Here is a 26,675-nt window from a genome sequence, read left to right on the forward strand (position 1 = left end):
ACACCCTGTACTTGTCTTTCAGTGCTCACCCCGCCTGGGAGACTCCTTGCCCTTGTGGAGCGTGTTCCCAGTGGAGGCCATGTGTAAAGGATCCCGTCCACGTGTTGAGCCCTGCGTAAACCCAAATTGCACCGCAGGCCGCAAACAAATGGGCCATGGGTTGCATGCAGCCCGGAGGCCACTTGGGGTATGTCTAAACTACATGCCTCCGTCGACGGAGGCATGTAGATTAGACAGATCGGCAGAGGGAAATGAAGCCGCGATTAAAATAATCACGGCTTCATTTAAATTTAAATGGCTGCCCCGCTCTGCCGATCAGCTGTTTGTCGGCAGATCGGGGCAGTCTGGACGTGCCGTGTCGACAAAGAAGCCTTTCTTGATCAGCACAGGTATGCCTCGTGAAACCAGGTTTACCTGTGCCGATCAAGAAAGGCTTCTTTGTCGACACGGCGCGTCCAGACTGCCCCGATCTGCCGACAAACAGCTGATCGGCAGAGCGGGGCAGCCATTTAAATTTAAATGAAGCCGCGATTATTTTAATCGCGGCTTCATTTCCCTCTGCCGATCTGTCTAATCTACATGCCTCCGTCGACGGAGGCATGTAGTCTAGACACACCCTTGGTGAGTAGCCCTGCTTTAAGCCAATGAAAGAGGTCTCTCATCAGTATAGTTAATCCACCTCCCTGAGAGGATGTAGCTATTTTGACTGGAGGAGCTTTCCCACCAACATAGCACTGTGCATGTGGGGGAAGGGAAGAGCTAGGTTGGAATAGCTACATACCTCAGGCATGTGAATTTTTCACTCCTCTGAGGCTGTCTACACTGCGGTTTTTTTGTGTGTGAAAGAGGAGATACAAATGGCGTGTTCATTTGCTTATCTTCTGATTCTTTTTGAGGAAGAGGTTTTGCAGATTAAAAAGCCCTGTGTAGATGGGGCTATTTGTCGGAAAACTCCCCTTTTTCGCAAGATCCTGTAAACTTTTGATTTTTGAGGAATAAGGGATCTTGCAAAAAGTTTTCTTTTTTTCCTGACACATGGCCCTGTCTACACGGGGCTTTTTATCGGCAAAACCTCTTCCGCAAAAAGAATGGGAAGATATGCAAATGAGCATGCTCATTTGCATATCCTCTTCCGCCAAAAAAAACGCAGTGTAGACATAGCCTGAGTGATGTAGTTCTACTGACACAGGTCTGTGATCGGGTTACCATGCATCTGGTTTTTCCCAGACATGTCCTTGTTTTCACTTGTTAAATCTCTGTCCGGCCAGCTTTTTTAAATAGCAAAAAAGGCTGGGATTTTTGCCCGCAAAGGGGATCAGGGAGGAGGCAGGGGCACGTGCCTGTCAAATGGCATGTTTGGAGCTGCGCGCCTGGACCATTCACGGCCGCTCTGGGCACGTGCCCCAGCAGCTGGAGGGAAAAGTGTGTGGCTGCACCGGCAGCTCTGGTGAGACCCAGGGCAGGTCCGATATAGGGGAGGGGTGGGTTTGGCTCCTCCCACGGAGTCACCGCGTTACCCTCCGCCCTGCTAGATTACGTCCCCAGCTCTGCAGGAGGGGTGGGGGATGGGGTTAGAACAGGGGAGGCTGGGGGTTTCTGAGTCTGCAGGAGGGGCGAGGGGGCTGGGGGTGCCTGGCTCTAGGGAAGGGATGGGTGCACCCGGCTAGAGCAGGGAACTGGGTGTTAGAACTTCTGGCTTTTTTCCTTTCCCGTCGGTGGGTGGTGGGTCTGTTGGTTAGATTTGGGGGTTCCAGTCTCAGCTCTGTGAGGTGGTGGTTGGTGGGGCAGGCAGGGGAAAGGAAGGGATTCTGGGAAGCAGAATTCCTGGGTTCCTTTTCTAGCCATGCCGCTTCTCCCCTCGGTGCCTTTAACTTCATGCCTCAGGACGGGCCCCAGCCAGCAGCCTCCTTGCCCCCCCCCAACTCTCTCCTCTTGGCCCGCAGCAGCCCGGGCTGCTGGCTGGTTGGCGGCACCGCTGGAGCCCGCGCTGCCATGCGTCTCGGGGCAGTGCGGCGGGGAAGCAGGAGCCCAGCATGCGGCATCCCCTCACATCATGAGAGCCAGCGGGCGCCCTGACAGCAGCAAGGTGGTGGCCAGACCCCAAGCTTGGCATGGGGACGAGTTTGCCCACTCCCAAGCCCGGCCTCCTGTGTGAGTGGAACAGCTGCTGCCGCAGCTGCACCAACAGGCCCCAGGTGTCCTCTTATTTGGAAGTTCAAATATGGTCACCCTAGTCTGTGAGGTAGAGCAGACCTCAGATTGGGAAGTAATTTTCCCCCAGGTCAGATTGGGAGAGACCATGTGGGTATTTTTCCTTCCTCTGTAGCATGGTTTGAACTAGAGTAACTGTGGAGTCTCTGTCTTGAAGTCTTTAAATCTTTGAGGATTTCCCTAATTCGGAGATTGTGGGTCTACTACAAGAGTGGATTGGTGAGTTTCTGGGGCCCACAGTGGGCAGGAGGTAAGACTACATGATCATGATGGTCCCTCCTGGCATTCAGGTCTATTAGTCTCATGGACTTAAACCGAAATAACTAAGGTTGTGTGTTACAACTAATATATTTATTTTGGTTACATGTAAACAAGGCCCTAAGAGTTAAGCTCATCCAGTCTGGGAAAGGGAATATACTTTTCTCATGGAGCTGGACAGGACCTTGAGAGGTTATTGAGTCCAGTCCCCTGCCCTCATGGCAGGACCAAGTACCATGCCTGACAGATTTGCCCCAGATCCCTAAATAGCCCCTCCAAGGACTGAACTCACAACAGGGTTTAGCAGGCCAAATCTAACCACTGAGCTATTCCTGTCCCCCCTAGATCAGTGGTCCCCAACCATTTGAGGTTGCCGGGTGCCAGGGGGCATGGCCATTTGCCCGCCAGGCGCCAGAGGGTGGGGACACTTGCGTGCCCGGGGGCGGGGCCCCCCCATAGCCACGTGTCCAGGGGCGGGGCCCCCCCAAGCACCGCGCGCCCAGGGCCAGGCCAGGCCAGCCCCGAGCACTTGGCGGGCACACATAAATGCCCCCGTGGGCGCCTTGGCGGGCACCGTGTTGAGGACCACTGCCCTAGATGATGATACTACTACCACCATATGAAACTGAGATGGCCAATCAAAACAGACCACAAGATAGCTCAGATTTTGAATAGTAATCACTTGTAACCAACTGCTTGTGAAGAATTTACAGAACTAATTGGGGTAGAAATTACTGAGAATTGAAATAAAACATTCATTCAATAACTTTGTCAGCACCTTGTTGACAATTCAGAAAGCCAGAAAGAGGCTGCATTTAAATCAAATTTATTCCTTGCAAATTATTCATTGAGTGCTAATGATAACGGTCAAGTGTACTTACTAGCATTTTGTTGTTGTTTCATTTTTAATTAATTAGCTTTGGTCAGCATTTCTAAACCTCAAATCAGGCTCTTAAATCCATATTTAGCAGCCTAGATAGGCCTACTTGTTTAGAGATGCTGATGGACTTGGCTCCCACTGATTTTATTGGGAGCTGAAGATGTTAAGCACCTTGAAGATTCAGGTGGCTTCTGATTAGGAGCATAAAGACAACATTAGGCACCTACATTTGATAACATTGGCCTCTGTTTTTAAATTTAGGGTTTTGTTAATGACCTGTAGGTTAGGAGTAAGGAAAGCAAGCCAGTAATGGAGCAAAATGACTTGTGCTTTAGAGATTGAATTGCACACAGCTAGAATCATGCATCAGTATAATGAGATTCAATCTTGTTTGGATGCAAGGACTGGAGACAGGAGAAGAAAATGTGATCTGCCAAGGCAGCTCTCAGGAAATGGGAAACAATAGAATGTGGAAATCACATTTCTACTGCACGGTTGTATTGATCAAGTTTTCCTTAGAATTTGTACAGGTTTATTTTGTTCTGGCCTGGTTGACATATGGCCAGAAGATCAGATCGTAAAGTATTGTTGTTTGTAGCCTATTCATTAATGCTAAGCTGAGGTCACTTTTTGAGGGGGGGGAAATGCTTTTCCCATTGTGAAATGCTTTCAGGATGCTGTGCCTGTTACTTGAGCCATGGCCAGACATTCTAAAACAAACTCATTAGCTAATTAGTGGCTGTCCCCAGCCCCATGTGGCTGCACTTGCTGTGTGAGCAATATGTATATCATCACTGGCTTCAGGAATAGGGGCCCTTTTCTCTAGCAGCTACTGTGCTAGGCTAGCTACCAACGTAGCCTGGGCTGGGCTGGGATGAGCCAGCAGTTTCTGCACCCATTTTTCCTTCAGAGATTTTCCTACGCACGGTATCTTGCCTAGTGGTCCCTTTAGTTGGAATTCTGTAGCTAGTACAGTCATTGGAAAAGTCTGTTTGCTCCACTTTCAAACTGCTTTGCACACATGGGCTATGTCTACACAGGCAGTTTATTTCTCCAGAACGGCCGTTCTTCTCCAGAACGGCCATACTGCCCACCCGTTCTTGTGCAAGAAGATTTACAGTAAAGAATGGTAAGAGAAGGCTTCTTGTGCAAGAGCTATGCTCTTTTCTAAAAGGTGTAAGCTCTCTTGCACAAGAGGACAGTGTGGACACACGGCAGGCGTTTCTTGTGCAAGAAAGCCCTATGGCTAAAATGGCCATCAGAGCTTTCTTGCACAAGAGAGCGTCCACACTGCCATGCATCCTCTTGCGCAAAAGCACATCTTGCACATGGCAGTGTGGACGTGTTCTTGTGCAAGAGTTCTTGCACAAGAATCCTTGTGCAAGATATTCTTGCGCAAGAAGCCGCCAGTGTAGACATAGCCATGGATTGCTCTTGGGCTGTGTCACCTGCTGAGGTAATACATTGGTTCTGGTGAAAAATTGGTCTTGTGAAGAATGGTGTTTCTCTGTGACACGCCCATCCCTTGAGATGTCGTGAGCTCTCTGGTACTCAACAGCGGCTTACTAAGCACAGTTCCCATGTGTTTCCAACAAGGGACTGGATTGGATGGAAAACCTCTCATGACTGAGTCACAGGTCCAGATCCTAACTTAGGACAATGGGGACCATATATGGCCTGGGTTGTCTGATAAATGGGATTGAACCTGGGACCTTAGGGGCTAAAGCCATGTGTCTTTATTGCATGAACTAAAAGCCAGCTACTTCTTAGCTAAGGCTGTAGAGCAGACCTCACTCTCCTTTTCTCATACATCTCAGTGCCTCAGGGTTACACAGTCCAGAGCCTCAGGGTTACACAGTCCAGAGTGAGGGAGATGGAGTGGGAGAGAAAAAAAGGCAGCATGAGGAAACTTGTTCTTCACATTTTCTGTTAATGGAGGACCTCACTACCCATCTCCTTTTCCACAGCATCAAATTCACCTGCATAAAAGTATACCATTTCCATACGTCTTGGGTTTCATCCTCCATTTACCCACTAGTGGTTTTTCGAAAGAAGAAAAATTGGACATGTTCCTTCAGATACAGTTCACTGGAGCTACTTTAAACATTTTATTCTCTCACTAGGTCTCCTTCCATTTGGATTTAGTGATGCTTAGCACCTCGTACTCAAGGTCTCACTGTGAGAGTCGGCATCACAGCTGGCATGAGAACTCAGGATTCCCAAGCCATCTTCAAACCACTAGACCAGGCTGCTTCTCGGAACATCTCACTCTTTGGGTATGTCTAAACTATAGGGGTTTTTTTGAAAGAGGATATGCAAATTCCACAAAAAAGTAGTATGGATGCGTTTTTTGGGGAAAAAACCCTTTTTTCGAAAAAACCACATAAACCTCATTTTTAAGGAAGAGCGGTTTTGTTGAAAAAGGGTTCCCCCTCCCCAAAAACCACATCCAGACTACTTTCACTTTCAAAAGATCCTTTTTCGAAAATAGAACGTAGTCTAGACATGGCTTTTGTGTGATTCGTGAGGCACTAATAGCCGTAGCTGGAGCCAGACGTAGCAGAAGCAGAGCGCTGCTAATGCACTTTACTACCGACCAATACCAGCCCTGGCTCTCTCCTGATCAGAGCTGGCACTTGGCATATGAAAACTAATTGCTTAGCGCCCTGAGCAGCTCTAAAGAACCCCCTATTTGCTTTTCATTGTGTAGGCGGTGACCTCCAAAAAAGTCCTCCTTAAGGCCTCAAATAGGCTAGCACTACCTGTACCAGAGATGACCAGTTGTCTGGAATTGTCTAATGGCTTGGTGACGGGAATCAAGGTCTAAAGAAAAATAAAATGAGACTACTCAACTCCTTCAACCTGTAATCCTGGGCAAGGATTATTCTTCGAGGTGAAAGACAAATGCTTTAATTTGCTTGGCTCATATTTAGATGACTGAAGCATCCTGAGCTCTTCCTCAAGTGAGCTCCCATCATAATTATCAGAGATTGTGATAATACATTTGTATAATGTCAACTCCATTAATAGAAGCTTCTTACTGTGATTCTGAATGCTGCCCAGATGCATACTGCTGTTAGTTTGTACAGTGTTTCCCAATTTTATTTGGCCCTAGAACTCTTTTAGACTCGAAAGAATTTTGCGGAACCCCTAATTACAGTCTTATAAATGGAGTGGAAAAGGTAGATCACAAATAAGTAAGGATAATAATAAACAAATGCTAAACAAGATCATGAGATCAACATTTAGTTTAATTGCACATATTTAAAAACAAAATCACATTTAATGTGTAAATTTTTTTTAATCATAAAATGTTGTTATAATGGAATTTTCTCGTGGAACCCTTATTTTTACTTCGCGGAACCCCAGGGTTCCACAAAACACCATTTGGGAAACTCTGGTTTGTACTGAGTAACTTAGCATGGGAGGAGGAAGATTATGTGAATTTATCACGGCTTCATGTATACAGATACCATGGTAGTCAACTAAGCACCTGCCGGCCCTCCCACTATATACCTAGTATCTTCACGTACCTCTGGCCAGTCATGAACTGCCTAGCTTGAAAAATAAATCATGGTGTGTATGAACTCTTTTTTCCTCTTGCCAGTGCTTTTTCTCCCTTCTTGATGAAATCCTTGAGATGCTCTCCCAGTTAGCAACTCCTCTCCAATTGCTAAAACCCTCTGGAATTCCTGGCAGGCATCCCCCATTCTTTGAACCACCCAGCTGCTCAGCCTTTCATTCCCAGATGTGCTATGTGTAACAGAAGTCTGTCTGATATCCTGCATATCTTCCTTTATCCACTGCACTGCAAATACCAGAGCTATCCTTGCATGCTTGAAGCATCTGGAAATAAAACTTATGACCTTCAGCTCCCAAAACATGGGCCTCTCACTCAGTGATCTAAGGACTTGGCCAGTCCGGGGAACTAACACAAACACAAAGGCTGTGTACTATCTTAGAACTTTCCTCCTCTGTGTTGTGTTCCCATTGGTGCAGTGTCACAGCTCAGAGCAGGTCCACATGCCGTTGTGAGGAATGGTAGTGGTTCTCTGCATTAGCACTCCTAGGCTACCACTACATTGCATCCCTCTTGCACAAAAGCCTATGCAAATGAAGTGCAGATTAGCATATTGCCACACTTCATTTGCATAATTCATTAGGGGCCGTTTTTGTGCAAGAGGCTTTTGCGCAAAAGTCATTCTTCCTGGAAAAAATGAGGCAGCAGCCTGGGAAAGGGGGGAGGTGGCTCTCCTTGAAAACTGGGAGCCTACTTGTAACTATGAGGGTTAACTGATTAGCTCAGGCTCATAGGTTAACCGTGTACATTGTTATGCTTTCACATCCCTAATCACAACTCAGGTTGTTTTGGTGTTTGCTGCACTAGACACAAAGGGACAGGGGATTAAAATTATTTTTTCTCCCCTAAGTGAAATAAGGAGGAAATTGTCAGGGGAAAACATTGTTTTTAAGTGTCTGAGGTGGGGGCAGGGAGCGTGGGAGATAGGGGAGAGATTAGCTGTGAGTAGGGATTGACTAGGGGAGCGATTTTTTCAGTCACTTCTGGGAGTGGGTGGGGTGGGGTTTGGGGAAGGGAATTAAGAACCATGCTGGTTTGTAGTCACTGCCCAGGCAGGGTGGGGCTCACAGGCTGTCACAGTGGGAGTGACTTTTGCAATGTCTTCTTCCAGCACACAGAGCAAAATCCTTCTTTACAAGAGGGCAAGAAACTTAAAAAACAAACAAGCCTGCCTTAGAGCTACTGCAATAGATGGTCCTTCAGGGTGGTCCCCCCAGGTGAGTGTGTTTTCCTGGTGATGGGGAGCTGGGGTAGGGGATGGCCATCTGCTGGGGTGGAAAAGGGGAGATGGATTCTTGTCTATTTAAAGGAGTGGGGGAGAGGAAATCCAAGGCAGGTGCTTTGAGGACTTGGTTATTTGCCCTCCTCTCTGGAGGGAAATTTCCAAGCCTGCCTGCAAAATGACTGAGCCCCCCCCAATTGTGCATTGACAAAGTGGGGTCTGTGGGGGGGTGAGAGGCTGTGATTTCCACCCCCCCCAAAGGGGGAAGGGTTTGGGATTTCCACACATACACCCCACAAAAAGCGGGGGAGGGTCTGAGTGCAACACCCCCAAAGAGGGGAGCACCTCTGTGATGTCCACCCCCCCCCCAAAGGGGGGCGGGTCTGTGTCTTCCAACCCCCCCGGGAAAGGTTGGGGATCCCCCCCCCCCAAGGGGCGGAGAGTCTGAGCTTTCATTCAACGCCCCCGCCCCCCACCAGGGGGCGTGTCTGTGACTCCTCCCTCAGGTGCGGCCCCCGCCCCGCGGCTCGAGCTCGGCGAGGGGCGGGAGCCAGGCCGGGCGGCGCCGCCTTTCGCGCTCAGCGCTCGTGCCCGCGGGGAGGGCGCCTCGGGGGCGCGCTCGGGCGCCTCCAACCCCCGCCCCCAGCCGCCGCCATGTTGGATGGTGCGTGGGGGTGTCAGAGCCAGCCAGAGGCGGCGGCGGCCGCGCAGCCAGAGCCCCGGGCCCCGCTCCCAGCCCCGCGGCGGAGGCGGCAGCAGCGGCAGGTCGGCGAGGGAGGGGGCCGCTCCGGCGCGGGGGGCCGGGAGGGGAGAGCGGGTGTGGGGGGGTCGGGGATTGGGGGGCCTGCGGTTCGGGGGTATGGCGTGTGGGGGGGCTGGAGTATTTGGGGTGTAGGGGTAGGGGTGTAGCTGGGGGTTGGGACAGGGAGTGTTGGGGGGCTGGGGTGTAGGGGGTAGGGGTGTAGCTGGGGGTTGGGATAGGGAGTGTTGGGGGGCTGGGGTGTAGGGGTGTAGCTGGGGGTTGGGATAGGGAGTGTTGGGGGGCTGGGGTGTAGGGGGTAGGGGTGTAGCTGGGGGTTGGGACAGGGAGTGTTGGGGGGCTGGGGTGTAGGGGGTAGGGGTGTAGCTGGGGGTTGGGATAGGGAGTGTTGGGGGGCTGGGGTGTAGGGGTGTAGCTGGGGGTTGGGATAGGGAGTGTTGGGGGGCTGGGGTGTAGGGGTGGGGTGTAGCTGGGGGTTGGGATAGGGAGTGTAGGGGTGGGGTGTAGCTGGGGGTTGGGATAGGGAGTGTTGGGGGGCTGGGGTGTAGGGGTGGGGTGTAGCTGGGGGTTGGGATAGGGAGTGTTGGGGGGCTGGGGTGTAGGGGTGTAGCTGGGGGTTGGGATAGGGAGTGTTGGGGGGCTGGGGTGTAGGGGTGGGGTGTAGCTGGGGGTTGGGATAGGGAGTGTTGGGGGGCTGGGGTGTAGGGGTGTAGCTGGGGGTTGGGATAGGGAGTGTTGGGGGGCTGGGGTTTAGGGGTAGGGGTGTAGCTGGATATTTGGGGGGCTCTGGGGTTTAGGGGGTAGGGGATGTAGCCGGGTATTTGGGGGGGTCGTGGATTAGAGTGTAGGGGTGTAGCTGGAGGTTTGGGCGGTCCGGGATTAAGGGGTGTATTTGAAGGGAGGAGGTTTTGGGGTGTGTCTGTCTAGAAGGAGGTTTGGTGAGGGAGGTTTAGGGGGTCTGTCTAGGGGCAGTTTGGGTACTATGGGTGTGCATTTGCAGAGGGTGGGTTGTGAGTGTTTCGGGGGGGAGGTTGGTGTTTGGTGTGTCTGAAAAGCAGTGATGGTGCCTCAGGTTGAGACTAGGATATATGTAGGTCTGGGTTTGGAGGGTGTGTGGCTGGCAAGTGTGTGTGTGTGTGTGTGTGTGTGAGAGAGAGAGAGAGAGCGAGCATGTGGTCTGTGATTCCCAGGGGTGATTTCTAGGGTTTGTTTGAATGTCATGAATACCCTTTGGATTCTAAGTATCAGTGTTGTCTTTGTTAGCGTCCTAACAACTAGTTCTCATCGTGGCAACTAAGTCTGATCACAGATTTCATGCTAGGAAAAGCATTGGGAAATTTTCTTAGTTTTTCTTTAGTGACATGATATATATATTCTGGTACAGTACTGATTAAAAACTGCTTGAAGAGATTTACCATAAATCTCCAAACTGCATATGCCACCGTGCCAGCTTCATGTTTTAAATTCGCCAGGCTACAGGTTTCACTTGAATGTTGTTGGTTAATTTGTTAATTTAAGAGCAGTTCAAATTTTGGAGATAAGTTTTGAAAACTGTACTTTGTTCACCAAAGTAGACACATGGATAATATCAACCCATTGTATGTTTTTCTAGATAACTAATATGAAGGTGTTGAGTGTCTCTCCCCTCCTGTTTTATCTGTAGTGGACCTGTTGCTGTAGATTACTTTTAGGTCAGCAGAAGCAAAATACAGGACTATTTAGGTCAGCAGTGTGCATAGTTTTGCTTGAACTATGTTAAATTAAATCTTATTGTCCTTTAAATAAAGGATTATTGCATATTAGCAAAGGTGAACTTCTTAGGTCTGAAGTTTAATTATCTATATATTTGAGAGAGTTTGTTCAAGAACTCCTAAATGGTAAGCGTTAAGACCACCAAATTCAGTGTACAGCTTCCTCTTATCATATCTGAAATCAAGGTAAGGGTTTGGTTGTGCCAGGAAAATGGGATGTGCCTGAAATGGGATTGCTTCTCATAAAATCATACAGAAAAGAGACAATCACTAGGCAGGTAAAAGGGACTGGCTGGGGTGGGCACACCCCACCTCCTTATCCCCCAGCTGAGACTGCCACAGCTCTAAGCCTCCCACTTCCTGAGGCACCTTTCAGGGAAGGGGGGGGGGGGGGGCCTGAAGCCCCTCCCTCCCAGATTTGTACTGAAACATTGCTGGCTTTTCCATTTCATCAGGGAGTGAGGGAAAAGTGCACAGTTTGCTGCAGTCCTCTCTCTGTCTAGGAAGCTCAGGAGAGAGACAAGCTATGCACTTTGCTCTTGCTCCCTGACAGGGATGGGAAGGGGAAGAGCAGGCAGCCCTGACAGGGATCTTGGAAGTGGGGGAAAGGCTTTGGCATTCCCCCTGCTCACCCTCCTACATACACAGCCCCCTGTCTAGAGCCTCTCCTCCCCCCCCACTCTGATTTTACACGCACGCACACACACACACACACACAGCCAGCCAGCCAGCCAGCCAGCCAGCCAGCCAGCCCCACTCCCTGCCTTAAGGTCCCAAGCAACACTGTGCTGGAGTGGGTGGGGGTGTGTGTATATGTATATATATGTATATATAATTTTGTTTAAAAAGTCTGAGGGGTTGCCATTAACTTTAAAAACAAGTAGTCCTGTGGTACCTTAGAGACTTGACAAAAAGATTTAGTATCATGAGAGTTCATGGGTAAAACCCACTTCATCTGGTTTTATCCAGGAAAGCTCATGATAGATATCTTTTTGTCAGTCTCTAAGGATGTCTAGATTAAAGGTTTTTCGGGGGGGGGGGGGGGGGGGGGGGGTAGCCTTTTTTCAAAAAGTCACCTGTGTCTAGACTGCAGCCGCGTTCTTTTGAAAGTAAATTGAAAGAAAGCAGTGGTTTTTTCAATCACGGTAAATCTCACTTTGTGAGGAATAATGCCTTTTTTCGAAAGTCCTCTTTCGAAAAAAGGCACTATTGAATGCAAACTGCTTTTTTGAAAGACAGCGTCTAGACTCTTTCGAAAAAGTGGCTTGAAGTCTAGACACTCTCTTTCGATTCTTTTGAAAGCCTCTTTCGAAAGAGGCTTGTAGTCTAGACATAGCCTAAGGTGCCACAGGACTACTCATTGTGTGTGTGTTTACTTGATAGTATTTATAATTTGTTTCTGGTAGTATCAACAGTATGCGTTTCTCCACTTAGACACATCAGATATAACACTAGTTAAACTTGTGGCTTTCTCTTTAACTTTTTGATATTGTTCTTGTTTTTTCAGCAAAGATATACATTGTGTATTTAAGTATCACTGTTTCCTCTGACTCTTCAGATCTCTTGCAGACATTAAGAATCATGTAGACTGGAGTTTCTGGCTCAGGATGCTAGTAATTCTGATTCTGTTAGTTTGAGCTTTGCGTAATGGTTATTTGTCCAAACATGTTTTTCTTTTATGGTAATATGGGGCTTCTTTTGGATGATTTTATACCAAGTATGGCGAACATGGTCTTAGAAAATTGGGATGTTTAAACAGTTTAAACATCCTTTTTTAGTCTATACTTAGTTGGACAAAATAGAAAAAGTAAACCTTTTGTAATAGTGTTCATTGCAGAAAAGTATAGTTACACACTTATTTTCTAAATGTTTTCACTCATTTTGCATTAAATTATTTTCAGACAAACTCAGATGTCTTCTTTTCTTTTGATCTTAAATGCTTATTGCATTGGCTTTTCATGCAGAAGAGCACTAATATATACCAGAGAATGGTCAAAAGTTTTAGGTATTGATAAAGCAGGTTGATAAATTTTCAAGGAGTGATCAATATTGTAATGAAACTTTCAAGGATACCAAGATATAAATTATCCGTAACTATGAATGTCCCTAGGTTAGCTTGAGTTCATACCAGCTAGAAAGCGTTGTGATGAAATTGGTACCTATATGTAGGTCCTTTTGCTGAGTGTGACTTATCTGACTGATGTATAATAGAAGCATACACTAATATGGGATATTGTATCCTCTGTGGTGTTACAGAACAGATAAGACTGATTATTTTAAGCCACTCTTAAAGATACTGAACATTTTTCCCTTCTAACTTTTTTCCATCCATCAGTGGAATAAATTATGTGCATTAAGGCACATGTGGATGTGCGCCACCAATAGAAACACATACTGTCAACTGTAGGCATCCTGCTAATCATCTGGGTGACATTTGAATCACTCCTAAGTAGCCACCCAAACTCACAGCTTACAAGGAACACTGATATTGACAAATGAAAACAAATTTTAAGATTTGTAAGGGTCACTGCCAAGCTTGCTATGTCCCATATATCAAGATTTTTGAATAAATATTAATGATAATCTAGAAGGGGGAAAAAATCCAATCCTTCATGCTTCCAGACCCATAGTTACAGAATGCCACCTATTTTCTTGGATGACCCACAAGTAGAAAATCCAGCATGTCTAGCTCATACAAGTGCAGTTATTCTTTCTGCTTTGCCTAGTTTTGATGTGAACAGGCAAGGTATCAAAATGTACTAGTATCCTGCCGTCTGAAGTGCTTCAAAGGGCAGGATTTTAAGTATATTTCAATACCTTGCCAGCTCAGAATACTGCAACAGGCACAGTGAAGAGGAACATTGTGCATACTTTTGTAAAACAAAATGGATAGGTCTAATTTTAGGCCTTCCAACTTTAATGTCCTTTTATTGGGTTACAATATCAGAGGGCTGCCTAGTGTACTTTGAAGCTCCCAGATTTCATGATTCTTGTGTTGCTGGTATAATATTGCTGTTTCTGTTCTCTGAAAAAAATCTTTTCAAGTCATGCACTTATTAGACATTATGTGAATTAAATGACCACAGCTTTCTTGATCCTACCCAGAAATACCGTTTTAAAAGTTGAGCCCAACAGCAAAGAAGGTAGCATGAGTGAAAAATAAGCAAGCACCAACTTCTTTTGTACTGGCACTATACTGTTGCAATTGTAACTTTAGATTTAGAGATCTAGGTTTGTTTGGCTTTATTAGATAATATTTCTGAAGTGTTGATAAATAGTTCCATTTTAATGGTGGCTTTTGCAACCCAATCCATCAAGCTACTGTCCTCAACCAGATTTGTCTAAGTAAAAGGGCTCCCTGATAAAAGAAATGTAAATGTTGTTTTGTCCAGATCTCAAAGCTTAAATGTTTCTCAACTTTTGCTTTTGAAAAGAGCACCAATTAAAAAAAATACAATTCAGTCTGAAAATACTTTTCCCTACCAGTGTTAAAAGAATTCCTTAGGGTTTGTCTACATTTGAAAGTTAATTTGAATTAAAGTAGGTTTTACATTTTTGAAGCTCAATAGCTATTCCTGAATAACCCCATGTATTAAATAAGCTTAGAGAACCATAACTGAAAGATTAGAGGGAAAAATTCTCTTTTCAGTTTCTGTGCATTTGTCTATGCATTTGTCAGCACTGTGTGTATGGTTAGTTCAGTTTTTGCCTTGTATGTATGCCTTGTATGGTTAGTTCAGTTATTTTTAGAGCCCTGCAAATCTGCAGATATCTGCTTTATACCCACGGATATGGATATCCGAGGCTCATTTTTGCGGTTATGGATGCAGATACCAACTTTTATGCACACAGAGCTCTAGCTATTTTCCTGTTGTTAGTAATGATCTTTCACACATTAGATGATGAGAGAGTATTAAAAATAGGCAAATGTGATTTTGTAAAATCATAATAATGGATGTGATACTTAGGCATGTGTAATACCAGTAGCTAGTTTTAACGCAATGTTTTGAACTTGATTACATTTCAAATTATTTCCTTTCAAATGTGTAAACTTACACGGGTGAGCTGTGATTCTGCAAACTTTAATATGTGCTCAAATTTCCTCATGTGTAAAGTTACAAATGTATATAATTTAATGTCATTGAATTATTTTTGTGTATTTCCAGATTACCATGCCATTATGGATCTAATAACATTTTAATTTTGATTGTAGTCTACCTTTATAGTGTTTTTATGTGGAAAGATACTTGTCAAATATACATTTCAATTTATCAGCTATATAATATATGCCTCAATGTGAACATTTTTATATATTACAAGCATAAACAATTTGAACTAGTTCAGCCTCTCAAACAATATTCTTTGGCTCTCTTCTTTTGTTAATAGCATTCTATCTTTCTGGTGGTGCTGGGAACCTAGAGCTGAACAGTGCAGAGTCTAACAATTCATTTTCTTACCTATACAGAATTTTGTTTTCATTGAAATATATTTCTAAAACTTGAGGTGATTTATCATCTGTTCTCATTGAGACCAGGAGATATTAAGCAATTCAATTTCCATATCAGACTTCTTCCTTTGTTGCACTGTTCTTCTTGTAAATCAGTGGTCTCCAAAACCTTTTTATGTCCCGGATCACTTTTTGAATTTAATTGCAGATTAGGCTCCAACCCCCCTCTTTCCCAAAGCCCCACCCTGCTCACTCCGCCTTCTTCCCTCAAGCAAAATGCAGGACTATGTAGCACTTTAAGACTAACAAGATGGTTTATTAGATGATGAGCTTTCGTGGGCCAGACCCACTTCCTCAGATCAAATAGTGGAAGAAAATAGTCACAACCATATATACCAAAGGATACAATTAAAAAAAATGAACACATATGAAAAGGACAAATCACATTTCAGAACAGAACGGGGATGCGGGGGGTGGGGGAGAGGAAGGAAGGTAAGTGTCTGTGAGTTAATGATATTAGAGGTGGGGAAAGTTAGATGTCTGTGAGCTAATGGTATTAGAGGTGATAATTGGGGAAGCTATCTTGGTAATGGGTAAGGTAGTTGGGGTCTTTGTTCAATCCCCCCCGGAGAGTGTCGAATTTTAACATGAATGACAGTTCAGAGGATTCCCTTTCAAGTGCAGATGTAAAAGGTCTTTGTAGCAGAATGCAGGTGGTTAAGTCGTTGAGAGAGTGTCCTTTCTGGTTGAAATGGCAAGAAATAGTTTTTTCTTTGTGATCTTGTCTGATATCTGTTTTGTGGGCATTAATCCTTTGGCGAAGTGTCTGAGACGTTTGTCCAATGTACATAGCAGATGGACACTTTCGGCACATGATAGCATAAATTATATTTCTGGATGCGCAGGAATATGTGTTCTTGATCTTTAACTCACTTGGTTGGGTCCAATAATGGTATCAGCAGAATGAATATGTGGACAAAGCTGGCAACGGGGTTTGTTGCAAGGGAAGATACCAGGGTTGGTATTAGTGTAGTATGTCCTGTGGTTGTTGGTAAGAATCATCTTGAGGTTAGGTGGTTGTCTATAGGAGACTATGGGTTTGTCTCCCAGAGCCTCTTGGAGTATGGTATCCTGTTCAAATAGGCTGTAGTTTATTGATGTGTTGGACAGGTTTAAGTTGGGAGTTGTAGGTGATGACAAGTGGTGTTCTGTTGTTGGTTTTCTTGTGTCTGTCTTGAAGTAGATGGTTTCTAGGTATTAGTCTGGCTCTTTCAATTTGCTTTTTTATTTCTCCGGGTGGGTAGTTGAGATTTATAAATGCTTGGTAGAGATCCTGAAGCTTCTGGTCTCTGTCAGTGGGATTAGAGCAGATGCGGTTGTATCGAAGGGCTTGGCTATAGACAATGGATCGTATGGTGTGTTCTGGATGGGAGCTGGAAGCATGTAGGTTACTGTATGAGTCAGTGGGTTTTCTGTAGAGAGTGGTGTCTAATTTTCCATTGTTGATTTGTACTATGGTGTCCAGGAAGTGCATATGGAAGTATATATGGTTGTGACTATTTTCTTCCACTGTTTGATCTGAGGAAGTGGGTCTGGCCCACGAAAGCTCATCATCTAATAAACCATCTTGTTAGTCTTTAAAGTGCTACATAGTCCTGCATTTTGCTTCAGCTACACCAGACTAACACGGCTACATTTCTATTACTATTCTTCCCTCACTCACTTTCACCAGGCTGGGGCAGGGGTTTGGCGCTTGGGAGGGGGTGAGGAGTTCAAGCTCTGAGAGGTGGGTTTAGGTGCAGGAAGGGGCTCTGGGCTGGGGTGGAGGGGGTACAGGGTGCTGGCTCTGAGTATCTTATTGCCCTTATATAAATCCATGGTACACCCACATCTTGAATACTGCGTACAGATGTGGTCTCATTTTGAAAAAGATATACTGGCATTAGAAAAGGTTCAGAGAAGGGCAACTAAAATGATTAGGGGTTTGGAACAGGTCCCATATGAGGAGAGATTAAAGAGACTGGGACTTTTCAGCTTGGAAAAGAGGAGACTAAGCATGGATATGGTAGAGGTATATAAAATCATGAGTGGTGTGGAGAAAGTGAATAAGGAAAAGTTATTTACTTGTTTCCATAATATAAGAACTAGGGGCCACCAAATGAAACTAATGGGAAACAGGTTTAAAACAAATAAAAGGAAGGTCTTCTTCACACAGCGCTTAGTCAGTCTGTGGAACTCCTTGCCTGAGGAGGCTGTGAAGGCTAGGACTTTAACAAGGTTTAAAAGAAAACTAGATACATTCATGGAGGTTAAGTCCATAAATGGCTATTAGCCAGGATGAATAAGGAATGGTGTCCCTAGCCTCTGCTTGTCAGAGGGTGGAGATTGCTTGATCATTGCCTCTTTGATTCACTCCGTCTGGGGCACCTGGCATTGGCCACTGTCGGCAGACAGGGTACCAGGTGGGATGGACCTTTGGTCTGCCTCAGTATGGCCATTCTTATGGTCTTATGCTGAGTCCCCTATGCACCTCTTCCGCGGAGTCACACTGGGCTCTTCCAGGAGCGGTGTGGGTTTGGGTCAGGCAGGGAGCCTTGCTTAGCAGCAGCCCCACTTCATGAGCTTGTACTACATTTAAAATGGAGACACACAGCGTCTGCATGAACCAGCACACACTGAGTCCAGTAACCCCTGTCCACTGTGAACAGGTACTGTTGCTGGAGTAGCCTCAGTGCATGAAGGCCAGGACTGGCTGCGGGCAAGGGCTGCTCTGGCAGCAGCTCCTGTCTGACCAGCCCTGGCTGCTGCGAACAGGGGCTCGTGCTGGAGCAGCCTCTGTTCCTGGTGGCAAGGGTTGCTCTGGCAGCAGCCCCTACCCACAGCCAGCCCTGACTGTCTGTGGGGGAGGAGGTCCCAGCTCCTCGCTGGGACCCCTGTGGGATACAGGCTGCTTTGCAGCAGCCACCCCATTCTCTCCCCTCCCCCGCTGCCCTGATAGAGGCAGCAGGAGGGGCAGGTGGCACCCCAGAGTTGGTGCTGGGTGGATCCAGATTGTAAGCCTGCTCCCCCCAGCATTGGCTCATGTCGTCGTCCCCCCCCATTCTGCCTCAAAGACCACTTGTGCCGTTTTCCTGCTGTGCCTCTGCTTCCACTGCCCCTTGTGGAGACAGTGCTGGGAGGAACCAGCTTTTAAGCCAGCTCTCTCTAGCACTGGCTTCCCCCCAGCACTGGGTATTGCTCCCTCCCCTTGCTGCCTCTGAGGGTGTATCTAGACTACATCTCTCTTTCCACAGAGGGATGTAAATGAAGCACTTTGAAAGTGCAAATGAAGCCGGGATTTAAATATCCCGCACTTCATTTGCATAATCACATAATGGCACTTTCTCTAGACGTAGCCTGAGAGAGGCAGCAAGGGGGAGGGGGTAGATATTAGACTAGTCACTACTAGACTATCCGATAAACTTATGCTTATCAGCTAGTCGACCAGTTGGTTATATCCCTAGTGCAGCTGTGCCTGGCTGTTTAAATCACTTCCTCACACTTAACTATAAACGTCTCATTTACTTTTTGTCTGTTTTCTGTCAATTGCACTTTATCCCCTTCTGAATTTGTTTTGTAACTTAATAACTTTTATCCTAGTTGTGCAACCTTGACTCATATTGGCGAGCAATTATTCTCTTTTTTTAACTTCTGTAGGACTACTCACATGAGTAATTGCTCATCAGCTTGAGTAAGGATTGCACAATTCACAACTGAGACCTTTATTTGCAGTGATTATAATAGTAAAAAATTCATGTTACTATTTATGCAGTTCTGATATCCCTTAAGGAAAGGCAAACCAGTGTGTGTTAAAGATGGCTTCCTTTTAGATTTTTGTCTCCTAAGTTCTACATACTGTGATATGAGGTAGCGTCTTTCTTCTTGAATCACCTCTTAATCTATTCACATTTTCTACCTTGGATTCCCCATACAAGAAGTGTTCATGAAATGTCCAAAAGCACACTCCATGGTGTAGCTCTCCTTTGTTTTTTCCCCGAGTTAGTGCTCTTGGGGCCAGTTAAATAGCCATTCTTGATACCTTCTGTAATTTTTCTTCTGAGGGAAGAAAGCCTGCCCCCATTCACACAGTTGTGGCTTTTGCCCAGCGAAGGACATACACATCAGCAAGAACCTGGGTGAACAAAAGCTTTGCCTTTATCTTTATTTTCTTAAAGGTTGCTACTGCTTGAACCAGCAGTGATTGTCTAGGCAGCTTCCGTTGTCCCAGTTGATTTTCTCCCCTGATATTCAACACTATCTGGATGGGGTAAGGCTTGCACCAGCAAGAAGGCAGAAATAGGACAAGGTGGGTTGGAGGCCTCTAACCATATACAATTATCAGAATAATTAAAAAAAAAATCAAGATTGGCTATACATTGATCTTGAGTCTCACTTTTAAATATGTACTTTTAATACGGCTGTATTCTCTAATAAATGTCTGTGCACAAGGTGATCTGTCATAAATATATGTAAAGGAGAAGAATATAATAATTACTTGAAATCCCGAACTTTAAAGCTTTTAATTATTCAGATAGCTCATCAGGAGTACACTTCACCAGCTTGTGATACTGCAGAAATGTGAATAGGAATGGCTGTTTGGGATGCAGAAGGGGACTGAGGAATGTATGAATTTTACACCTACCCATCAAGTCAGATTAATAGAGGCTTTGTGAGCCGTAAAAGGACTAGTGTCCAGGTATTTCATCATTTAAAAAAAGTGTTCTCTACATAACAATCAGTTGGAAGTATATGCAACTGACATCTCTTATTTACTTGAAGTATTTTCCTCCTAAAGTATGAACTGGCTAACTTTGATTGCTATCTCATGTTGTGTTTCATGCTTGACTTTTTAATAAGCTTTCAAGCATTTGTTATGGGGGTGGGAAAACTAATTTTTGTTTTTGTTATGCAGAGTTCACATAAGTTAAATGATCATTCCATCAGGCTTATAATGCATTTCTCAGAAAGTAAGGATAATGCTTTTCTTATGTTTGCAGGTTAACAGAAATAGGTGCCTAGTACTTTTCCCATCAGGACTGCAAATATAGACTAGAAATAATTAATTAGCACTTTAACCATTACTTCTGAAAATCTGTGTAATGCATTCCCATCTGGTTTAATGCATACGAATAGCTGCATGTTGCTCAAAAGATCCAGAAGACTGTTAAGTTTTGCTGCGGTAAACTTCGTAATGGTCCGGCCTGCTTTTTGGCTACTTTTTGGAAGGGAAGAGGGAACACTTTTATCAACATTATCAATCATTTTACTAGGGTGGCACCATAGTGAGTTATTTTTTGTTTTTAGGTTCTCATGGAAGCTTGAGAGAAGGCAAGTACTGTTTTGGGGTCTGTCATTATGTGGGATAGCTAATCAAAATGGCTAAAATAAAAGAAAATTATATTTTGAAGATTCTGAGATCAGCAATGGACTGTTACATACCCAAATATAGAAACTGTTTGTTTTAAATGCTATGAGAGAGTTCAACCAGTTGTTTTTTAACCTTTTACTGGTCTGTTTGCAAGGTATGTGATTCTTCTTCAGTCCTCCTTTGATCTCCTGAAATCATATCCACTAACTTTTGTTAGGGATGCTAAATGGTTAACTGGTTAACTGTTTTGACTCAGCTCCTGCCATCTGGGCTGCTGCCCAGCTCATCTGCAGTCTTGACCCTGGCCAGGGTCCTGCCACAGCCACGAGGTCCCACTGCCGGTCTGACCGCTGCTAGAGCTTACTACCAAGGGTCAGTAAACTGGTAAACATACCAATTAGCCTCATGCTTATTGGTAGGCTTACTGGTTAACTGTTTAATATCCCTGTTTTCTATAAAGGGTCTCTTTTCTTATGCTATTTTCTGTCATGGCACTGCATACATGAAATATCTGTCAACATTTTTAGGGATTTTTAACAGAAAATCAGAGACTGATAGTCTAGCAGATGGGAGGGGAAAGGATTTTCAGTAGGGCTTATCTCTATACTGAGAAGCTGTCCTTATAACTGTGCAGTATAGTTAAAATGCTACAAAAGTGTAAATGAAGTTATATTGGTATAAAAGACCTTTATACTGGCATAGCTCTTCCCATAATGGGAATGGGAATAACTTTACTAATGTGTTGTCTTTATAGCCAGTGCAGTACACTATGCACCCTAGGACTTTTACAAGTCTAACCATATCGATTAAAAAAAATCAGTCCTAACTGACACAGTTATACAAGAAAATTGTTAAGTATATTCAGGGGCTTTTGTTTTGACTCTTTACAAATAAACCCCTTAAGATTCCTTTTTAACTTCAGTGCCTGAAACAGGAGAGAAAATGTTAAATGCGATGCTGATATTTGATATCCGTGAAGATAAACCTCTTCTGTATATTTGTTAAAACTCCTGTTTTAATTATTTGTTTTAAAAAGAGTGATTCTCACATTGATTTGTGTTCATGAAATATCCAAGTAGGAGGGATTTAAGCAGTCCAGCTGACACAATTACTGTTTACATGTTAAGCAGATGCAAATAGCATTCCCCTCTTAATCACACCCTCTTTACTTATAGGTTGCTACTTTGTTTTGATTAAAGTTACATTGCTGCTCCTAGCCTAGAGGGAAGTGGAGAGGAAAAAACTCATTACAGTTTAGTGATTAACATGTCTGTGGCATTTATAATGTCACTGTTTCACAGTTTCACTGAAGACAGTCTCTGGAGCTGCTGAGAGCATAGGGGTGTGTCAGAAAAGGCAAACATCAAGGAAGAATGCAAGTCAGAATAAAATATTTGAAAAATTATAATGATTTAAAAAGTACAGGCTTACATATGAGAGCTGTTAACATCCAACATTTTTTGAGTTTTTTACATTTAAAGATTTAACACTTAATTGAATCAGGCTTCTCTGATGTTGTGAAGACCAGGACTTTAACAGGGTTCAAAAAAGAACAAGAAAAATTCATGGAGGATAGGTCCATTAATACTTATTTGCCAGGATGCATAGGACTGTCTGTCAGAGGCTGGAAATGGGTGACGGGGAGGGATCACTTGACGATTACCTGTTCTGTTCACTCCCACTCCCTCTGAGGTATCTGGCATTGGCCATTGTCAGAAGATAGGATCCTGGGCCTGATGGACCTTTCTTCTGACCCAGTATGGCTGTTATGTAATTAGGATGTGGGAGCTCAGGATGTGACCCACACAGTATCTTGTACACTGAGACATTGTCTGTTCAAAAGAAGTTCTTGAAAATTTGGGAGTGCTAATGTAGTCAGCCTGTTTGTTAGTGACACTATTTTCATCACCATGTTGATTGATCTTGTGAGCTGAATTAGGAGGCCTGGTGCTGAAAATGATTCCAGCAGCAGACTCCCTTAGTACTTCCATTTTCCCCCACAAGAATTTCCCTGATGTAGACAATGCTTTACTGTACACTAGGGATGTTAAACACTGTATAATTGAATAGCTGTGTAACTGCATCAAATTTTAGCAGTTACACAAGTATTCAATAGTCCTCTGGGGCAGGGCTGGCAGCCAGTGTACTCCTGGCCCCACTTCCAGGGAGCCCTCTGCCACCGCACGCTGCTGCCCAGTATCAGAGGCAGCAGCTCGGGGTGGCAGGCAGGAGCAATCTGTGAGGAGAGCCAGTTTAAAAACCAGCTCCCTGTGCAGATCAGTTCCACCTGCTGCCCCATGCTGCTGCCTCTAATACAGAGTTAACAGTGTGGAGCGACAGCAGCCTCTGTCTGTGGGGAGAGGGGAGCAGAGTTCCTGCACACAGATGCTGCTCTGGCATGGAGCAACTCCTGTTTGCGGGCAGCTCAGACAGATTAGCCTCTGTATGTAGTGACATTGGACACCCCCCACAGACAGGGGCTGCTGCCACAGAGCAACCTCCTCTGCCCTCCCCTCCCCCCCCCCCCCCCAGCGCTGCTGCCTCTACTTTTCAAGTCATCTTTAAGACAGTGGCAGTTTCCCATCTTTGACAATTTGTTCTTCCTGTTTCCATCCTAATGTTCCGCTCCTGCTGTTAGAGTAACAGTGGTTTGTAAAGTACTTCTGCCTTTCCATTACTCTACTTTTTTGAAACATCAGCAAGCATTTATTTTAACTTTAGCTGCTGTCTTGTGTTTAGAACATATATTAGCATTTAGGAGAAAACTTGCCTTGTGGTATCGCAAGGAGGTTCAGTCCATAACTCTGTAAAATGGATAATGCAGGCTGATCTGAGATAGCTGAGTCAAAATCCAAGCCACTGCAACATTTGCAACAGTCTTGTATTAAGGAAACAATGAAGTACTTGTTTACAAACTGAAATCACAAATCAATTTAATATGTAACAATATTTAATTTAAACAGTGTCAAGCAGAGTAAGGTATAGTCCTCTATATCCTTTGCAGGTAAATAGATGATGTGAGCTTCTGAAGAGCATGCTGATGATCCTGGTAAGGAATAAGATGTCTGCAGCTCTTTGGAGAAGGATTTGATTGGTATGCAAATACTACCAAGCGCTTCAAAGGGGATAACAAAATTGAGGGTGATCTTAATACATCCATTCCCCCTCCTTTAATGAAATAGTTGCTGTTAGCTTAATGCACAGATGCTGGAATTTTACCGGCTCAAAATACAGTCAGTAGGAGGTTCAGCATGATATTTTTGCATGCACACATAGGGGCAGTATTGATGGATTCATAGCTCCTCGCTAGTAGATGGATGTTAATAGGTTAGAGCAGTGGTTCTCAATCTGTGACTCAATCAGCACACAGCTGCTGCTCATGTGACATCCTCAGAGCTGTACAGCTACCATATATATATATATAGAGAGAGAGAGAGAGGAAGGAAGGGGGAGGGAGGGGGGGAGAGAGAGGGATGTGGCTCTCATACCACACAGATAATGGCATATGTGGCTCTCAGTGGTAAATAGGTTGAGAATCCCTGGGTTAGAGACTCCTGTGCAATTTGACTGGATGTAATTGAATACTCTTATGGGGAGGGGCAGAGAAATGTGGGAGAAGTCTTTAAGCAACAGAGTAAAATGACCAAAAGCACAAGAGCAGGTTTGATTGTCCCTTCCTCCTTTGAGGAGGGGAAGAGTTCATTCAGAGATGGAGAGATCTACAAAAGTCAGCAAAGAGTATTCTTTCCTGAATAACACAAATCAGTGATTGAAAGAATAATTTACACTCTGGAAGTATCTTTAGAATGAGAGGAAGAGAGTGAAAAAAGTTTTCTTTCTAAATTAAAAAAGAAAGTCGTCATGCTTGTCCATTCCTTACTACTACTATTTTTCCTTATTCTGTCTGTTGTGTTCATTGGCTCTTCTTCATTTCTAAGTGTTCTTCTCAAAGGAGTCTTCTAGGCTGATGACAGCCTTCACATCCTCTTTTTCAGAATCTCAAACCACCTTTTTCTAGGTCTTCCTTATAGTCTGTGTCCTGTGTCTGTTTTTAGGTCTTGTTTTTTCTGGCCAGCATATCCCATAGCTCATCTCATATGATCCATCCATCTCTGTCGTCACTCCTTCAGATTTTCTGTGGTGGGAGCTTCCTGCCCTATGGCTTAAATTGTGTTGTTTTGTAGTCTGTCAGCTCTTAATTTACCTAACACCCACCTGAGCATTCTCATTTCAGAAGTGTGAAGTAGATGTTCTTTGCTGTTCCTCATTGACCAGCTTTCAGACCCATATGCCTTGCCTGGCCTAATCATGATCCAGCGCACTTTGCTCTTAGTTTCCTCAACACATTCTTATGATTGAGAATCCAATCAACTCTCTCCACTTACATCAGTCATTTTTTACAAAACTCCTAACACCCTATTGACGTTCCCATCATGGTCAACACTGAATCCAGATATGTCAATTGTTTCACAGACCTTAATTTTGTATCATTTAGTTTTGTTGGCTGCATGTCCCTCTCAGCAAAGCATCGCATGTATTCTGTCTTTTGTTGGCTGAGCCATAAGCTAGTTTCTTCCATTGCAGCCCTCCGTAATTCTAGGACCCTTTCCAGATCATATTTGTCTTCATGGTACAACCTAATGGCAAAAAAAATGTTCTGTGGAGCCTGTCTGTGAAGGTTTCACCCCTGCCCCCATGCTTTATGAAATTGACTTATGGATGCAAATATGCATAATTTGAAGATGCTTTGGACAAAATACCTCCTGTAACCTATCCATTTTAATGTCACAATCTGCTGGATCTGTATTATATCTTATTTTGAGTATGTATCATTCTTGTATATAAAGTTAGAAATATGGAGTGGTTTATGGTTTTCAATGTGTAAATGAAAGCCATCCAGAGTGTTTCCCTTAATATATGGGTGATGACCTGTAAAAAGCTTTTGTCCTTTAAGTCTTAGCAGTGGTTACTCTTAGGAGGGCATATGACCACCCTAACTGGTAGGGTCTGACCAGGTAATTTTTCATGGAAGGGTGGAATGTAGAGACAAAGAATTCCCACCTAAAAAGGAAGGCTATTTAAGATGCAAAGTTCTTTAGTCTCTTGGTCTTTGGCTGGCATGTCATTCCCTCCTAGAGAATGAACCAGACACCCCAGGGAAAAAAGATCTTCCCTGGCTTGGAGGTTTAGCTGACATATGAACAGTTTTAGGGTGAGTTTGTACTGAGCTTTTAGGGTTAGAACTAGCTATGTGTTTTCTGTTATTTTAAATGAGTAATCTACTTTGTTCTACCCGTTTTCACTTACAACCACTTAAATCCTACTGTTTCCCTTAATAAAATCACTTGTATTTACTATCAAGCCCAATTGAAATAATTGTTACTTTGGGGAGCAATCGGTGTGCACATCCTCCTTTCATTGTTAAAAGGGGCTTACGTGAATGATTTATTTGGGGTTCTGATTCCATTTGGGGGTTAGATTCCTCAAAGCTAGGCCTAAAACTACATTCTTCTTAGACCTGAAAAAATTCAGTGCCTGTATTGCTTTTTGGGGGGCAGTAATCTCAGCTCTGTGCCTTGGCTAGGGGAGACCAGGAGACCTGGCCCAACAGGACAGGGTGGCAAGAAGCCTCAGAGAGCACAGAGGCGAGTGTCAGTGGCTTTGTCAGCACACTGGGAAGCACCTCCAAGGGGTCTTCTGTGACTGCACCCCATCACACTCTCCACTGATCTCATACATTGTAACGTCAAGTGCAGTCACAAATAGGACTGGGATTAAGGCTGGACCTTGATGTAAATCAGGGAATGAATTACTGTAGCTTCAGCTTCACTGCTCTTGTGTTCTACTCATAGATATGCATGGTCATCTGAACATGTGTCTGACAGATTGCACAACCATAGGTGCCACCATAATAATTCTTGAGGAACTTTTAGAAGCCTTCTCTAATCCAGACACACAGTGCAATTCCTTGGGTTTCTCTCCATACTTCTCTTGAAATTTTTGGCTGCAAACACTGCATCTGTTGTTGGCCTTGTTGGCACCAATCCTAATTGGTTGTCAGTTACTGGATGCTGCAGCTTCTTCTGAAGTCTTTTCTTAATCAGCCTTCTCCATTCTTCACTAGTGCACATAGTTATTCTGAATGATCCCAGTTGGTAT

At 44.5% G+C, this 26,675-nt stretch overlaps 1 protein-coding gene across 3 annotated transcripts in view; it reads left to right on the forward strand.

The window, feature by feature from the left end:
• Positions 1-7,997: 7,997 nt before the first annotated feature.
• Positions 7,998-26,675, forward strand: part of EPN2 (epsin 2) — a 68,962-nt gene continuing 50,284 nt past the window's right edge. Inside the window, exon 1 of one of the 3 annotated variants that reach the window (XM_075899785.2) lies at positions 7,998-8,146. The gene's annotated coding sequence lies outside the window, so the exon portion shown is untranslated. Of the gene's footprint in view, positions 8,147-8,713; positions 8,917-26,675 lie in introns of those variants that run through there. The other 2 variants (XM_075899786.2, XM_075899784.2) reach the window with 2 other exon arrangements.

The sequence above is a fragment of the Pelodiscus sinensis genome, chromosome 15, assembly GCF_052426305.1.
Source record: "Pelodiscus sinensis isolate ZL-2025 chromosome 15, ASM5242630v1, whole genome shotgun sequence".
NCBI classification, from domain to species: Eukaryota; Metazoa; Chordata; order Testudines; family Trionychidae; genus Pelodiscus; species Pelodiscus sinensis.